Here is a 5,399-nt window from a genome sequence, read left to right as displayed (position 1 = left end):
CAGAGCACAGGAGCAGCGCCTGGATGGAGTGAGGCAGGGGTGGGGTGAGAGGGTAATGCTGAGAGTCCTGAGCAGGGGAGGGGATAGGAGGCCCAGGGGCAGCTCTAGACGGGGCTTCCTAGAGCCCTGACAACACCACTGTGTCCCCTAGGACTGCCCCACTGTGTCTCTCGTCCTGTCACGCTGTCCCCAGCCGTGGTCTACTATGTCCCCATTAAGAATCCAGTTGAGACTCATGCCCTCTATCCAGGGATATGCCCAGTACTGTCCCCTGTGTCCTTAGCCACTGTGTGATCCCAACCTCTCCCCGTCTGTGTCCCTGTGGCACTAGTCGTGCCCCCTCTTTTTAACGTGTATTTATTTTTGAAAGACAAAGACAGCATGCACACATGAGCCAGGGAGGGGCAGAGAGTGGGGGACAGAGGATCCGAAGCAGGTTCTGTGCTGACAGAAGAGAACCCAATGCAGGGCTCAAACTCACAAATTGTGAGATGGTGACTTAAGCCAAAGTCGGACACAGCCGACTGAGCCACCCAGGCACCCCCAGCCATGCCCTTTAAGCACCACCTTGCTCTGCCCTTGCCCAGGGATGGACACTCACATTCCGAGCAGTCAGCATCCCTGTGAGTGGGAGGGGACGACCCAGCCCTAGCCTCACTGGGCAGGCCATGGGGTGAGGGGACCTCTCCTTGCTCCTGCAGCCTCTACATTCTAGAAGCATATGGAACCCAGAGGGAGGGGCCATGGAGAAACCCGTGCAGGGCTGAGTCCTTGGGAGCATCGGGAAGGACCTGAAGGTAGCTTCGCCTCCACCCTAGCCTCATGTTCACATCTCATCCTAGGTGGCCTACAGGTGGCTCACAGACCCTGCAGTAGCCCCTGACCCGCAGACAGGAGCCCAGAGCCCCCTCTTCCCATTCTACCCCCTTTGCACCACGGGTGTCGGCACCAGGCAGCTTGGGCCAGCACCCAGCTCCACCTTGTACCTGCTGGGAGCCCTCGGGCAGTCGTCCAGTTCACAGGGGCTCAAGCATGGAGGGGTCGATGACGGCACCTGCATCCCAGGGTTGATATTAGGAGCCAGTGAGGGCATGGCACATAGTAGGGCTTTGTTGAACTGTCATATGATCCGCTCCCCGCAACCCTGCCATCTCCATGGCCCTGCTGTAAGTCATGGGGAATGAGGAACCCAACTGGACGGTAAGACCCTGTGTGCCCAGGGGAATCAGGCATCTGGAACCCAGGGTGGTCGCAGACATGTGGCCTGGCTTGAATGACAAGGTGCCAATTTGCAGCCCATTGGTGCCAAATCCCCAGGTGAATGCGCACTGGCTGAAGAGAGACCCACATCTAGGGCCACTCTGGACTTTTGGTAACCATGACGATGACGCAGGGAGTGAGCCCAGGGCATGGAGCAGGCGAGGACCTAAATCTTAGCCAGTGAATCCTCGGTGGCTCAGGAGTTTCATTTGTGCAGCAAACCCGGCTTGTGCGTGCAGCGGGATGCGGCCCTGCAGGAAGCATTTCCCCAGCCCTGCAATGCACCAGGCACTGGCCCAGAGCTACAGCAGAGAGCAGCACAGCCCCATGTCCCTGTCCTCACGGCACTCATGTTCTAGAAAGGCAGGGACAGGCACTTAACAAAATTAATAAGCAAAGAATACCACGGGTTAGATGGTGCTGAGTGCTCCAGGAAAAACAGAACAGGGAAGGAAATGAGTACTGGGCGGGGTGGGGGTGCATCTCAAAGGAGTTACAGGCGGGGAGGTGAGTTAGAAGGCCATCGCCGCCATTTGAGCAGAGGTGACGGTGCCCTCGACCAGATACAGGTGAAGTGGTCGGAGTGCGGGAGAGATGCTCAGAGTCAGGACACGCTTGGAAGGGAGCACTGAGGTTTCTGAATGGAGTAGAGCGTGGCATGAGAGAAAGAAGACAGGTCTTGGGCCTGAGCAAGAGGCACGAAGGAATCCCCTTCACAGACATGGGGAGGCTGTGGAAGGACCAGGTGGGTGGATCTTGAACGTCATGCACAGAGGAGCAGGTGGGTGCAGTGGGTGACAGTCTGCGGCGGCTGCCGAAATGCCACTGGCTGTGTGTGGGCAGCTTGCGCAGCGCCTCACAGCAGAGGGGCTGGACCTCTGAGCTCAGGCAGGCGGAGATCAGCTCTCGGCACAGCAGGTGTTAGCATCCGATCACCCAGAGGCGCAGGAGAGAGCAGCGCGGAGCAGAGGCTGGGCAGGTGGGTAGAGCCAGCAGTGTAGACATAAAGGTGGAAAAAGCAGCCCCCGAGTGCTGCTTTGAGAGTCCTGGGACCCATCAGGCCAGTGTGGACGGTCCTCCACAGCCTCTGATGTCAGGACAAACGGAAAACATAGAGTTAGTCCACGTTTGAATCCTGCCGCCCTACATCCCGGCGGGCAAGCCTGGCCAACCTGGTCTGAGACGTCCCCTGGAGAAAAGTCTGTGCTCACCGATCGGGCACTGGGAGCTCCCGATTCTCTTCCTTTGTGCATCACAGCACACCCAAACTCACCTTTGTAAATAACTTTACCTCGGTTCATGTTTAGCAGGTACATATTAACTCACCAGTCATTCTGCTAAACACTCTGGGAATTATCTTGCTTAACCTTTATCCTAACCTTAACCTTAACCTTCTGTCATTTAAATACAAATCACTGTAAAGCAGTCAGAGCCTGCCTGGCATGTGACTTCTATTCAACCATCCAAGGTAGAATGGCTATGAAGGGCACACTGTGGACCCAGAGACGGCCCCAAGCTGCTTGAGGCCATTAGTCACAGGGCACAGGATGTGGAATAGTACTCAGCAAGAAAAAGTAAGGAGCTATCGATACTGACGATCATTTAGATGGATCGCCAGGGAGTGGTGCTGGGTGAGGGGGGAGAGTCCCACAAAGTCATGTATCATATGATTCCACTTATCTGACATTTTTGAAATGACAACACTTTAGAAATGAAAACTAGATTAGAGACTGCCAGAGGCTAAAAATGGGAGGTGCAGGAAGGAGGGGGTGTGGGTATAAAAGGACACCGGGGGGTCCTGTGGGGAGAGAACTGTTCTGTACGTTGGCTGTGGGAGCGGATACATGCATCTACATGTGTGATTGAATTGCACAGAACCTGGGGCGCCTGGGTGGCTCAGCTGGTTAAGTGTCTAACTTCGGCTCAGGTCATGATCTCACTGCTGGTGAGTTCGAGCCCCATATCGGGCTCTATGCGGACAGCTCAGAGCCTAGAGTCTGCTCCAGATTTGGTCTCTGTCTCTCTCTGCCCCTCCTCCACTCGTGCACACACACACACACACACACACACACACACACACACACACATACTCTCTCTCTCTCTCTCTCTCTCTCTCTCCCCCTCTTTCCCTCTCAAATATAAATAAACATTAAAAAAATTAAAAGAAAAAAATTGCACAGAAAGACACACACACACGAGCACAAGTGAAACGGGACTCTGAATAAGCCCTGTGGATTATATCAATGTCAATTTCCTGGTGGTGATATTGTACCGCACTTTACAAGATGTTACCATTGGACTAAAACTGGGTAAAGGGCATAAAGAGATGTCTCTTCATTATTTCTTACAACTGTGTGTGGATCAACACTTCTCTCAAGATAAAATGTTTAATTATTAAAAAATATGTATCATGAGATGTCCACTAAAGACAACATGCTGGCTATTCACTCCTGGGCTAGTCACTGCCAACGGACCGGTGTCCACTAAGACACTGAACGCTTACAACAGAAACACACTGTCTGAATACACAAGACAGACTACACTTCTAAGGTCTAGGGCTAGGCTGTCCAACAGGAGCCACTAGCCACGTGGAGCCGCAAAGCCCTTGAAATACATTCAGTACCTACTAGCTGCTAGACACACCAGAGTACACACCAGAATTCAAGCACCTGATATGAACGAAAGAATGTAGACTGTCTCGGGGCACCTGGGTGGCTCAGTCGGTTGAGCGTCCAACTTCAGCTCAGGTCATGGTCTCGTGGTTCGGGGGTTTGAGCCCCGAGTTGGGCTCTGTGCTCACTGCTAGCTCAGAGCCTGGAGCCTGCTTCAGATTCTGTGTCTCTTTCTCCTTCTGCCCCTCCCCTATTCACTCTCTGTCTCTCAAAAATAAATAAATGTGTAAAAAAAAAAGAACATAAACTGTCTCATTAATTTTTTATATGCACTACATGTTGAAATGATACCATTTTTATATATTAGATTAAGTAATATATTTTATTAAAATGGCTTTCATCTATTTCTTTGTTTCAATGATTCTTAGGAAACTTTAAAGCACATACATTTTGTGCATTTCTACTGGATGGCGCTGCTGGAGGCCAACCAGAGGATCCACGATTATCATCAAATCATGAAGGTCCCAAACGGAACTCACCCCTGGTTTATGTCACTGATGTCTGTTCTGACTTCCCAAGGGGCACTGCCTGCTGGCTGTATCTCCGCAGGACCCAGATCTGGTTCTGGTATCAGAAACCAGCTAGGCTCCCAAGGCTTGGCTCAAGGTCTCCCCAAAGGTCAAGTCATGACCAGAAAAGCCACAATCACGTGTTCTTTCTCTCTCTCTCTTTTTTTTAAGTTTATTTATTTTTGAGACAGAGCACGCGCACAAGCTGGGGAAAGGCAGAGAGAAGAAGAGACAGAATCTCAAGCAGGCTCCCCACCGCCAGCACAGAGCCTGATGTGCGGCTCGAACTCACAAACCGCAAGATCGTGACCTGAGCCAAGATCAAGAGTTGGAAGCTTAACTGACCGCGCCCCCCGGGCACCCCAACCATGAGTTCTTTCTGATGGTAACCACACCTGTAGCGGTGAGCACTGCTTCGTGTGCGGAGTCATCACGTTGTAGGCCTGAAAATAACACAACCTTGTATGTCAGCTACACTCCGATACTTGAAAAGTAACAAATAAGATACTCTATCTCTCCGAAACTTACGGCTAATAAAAAAACATAACACGTTCATTTGTTTCTGTACTAAAAAAAAAAAAAAAACAACCCTACAACCATATGATCTTTCTAGGTTTCTTCGCAAGTGGCTCAGAGGCCCACAGGCTGATTCACTCTCACCTTGGGTCCAGCCCAGGTGCCACCTCTTCAGAGACGCTGTCTGGACGCCGGGAAGCGCTCCAGATGCCACGGGCTCTGTGGCCTCTATTCCCGCTGCATGCAGGGGTGACAAGGCGCTGCCTTGCTTGGGTGTGCCCTGCGTTGCTCACTTTCTACAATTAGCACAGTGCACAGTGGAAACCCACTCGGCACTCACAGGTTTGTAATCCAAATGTGCAGGAAGAGACAGCACCCAGTGGGGTCAGCCTTTGACCAATGAGGGTGACTGATATGGTGGACACCCCTCCACCTGTCTGAC

General features: G+C 52.0%; 1 long non-coding RNA gene across 1 annotated transcript in view; it reads right to left on the bottom strand.

The window, feature by feature from the left end:
* Nucleotides 1-1,875: 1,875 nt before the first annotated feature.
* The window catches only part of LOC115276817, a 14,047-nt gene continuing 10,523 nt past the window's right edge, over nucleotides 1,876-5,399 (bottom strand). The window contains exon 2 of the long non-coding RNA XR_003902103.1: nucleotides 1,876-2,347. This is a non-coding gene — a long non-coding RNA (uncharacterized LOC115276817). The remainder of the gene's footprint in view (nucleotides 2,348-5,399) is intronic.

Source organism: Suricata suricatta, chromosome 13 (genome assembly GCF_006229205.1).
Source record: "Suricata suricatta isolate VVHF042 chromosome 13, meerkat_22Aug2017_6uvM2_HiC, whole genome shotgun sequence".
Lineage (NCBI taxonomy): Eukaryota > Metazoa > Chordata > Mammalia > Carnivora > Herpestidae > Suricata > Suricata suricatta.
Note: the sequence above shows the minus strand (reverse complement) of the source record. Positions and strands in the feature narration are given on the sequence as shown.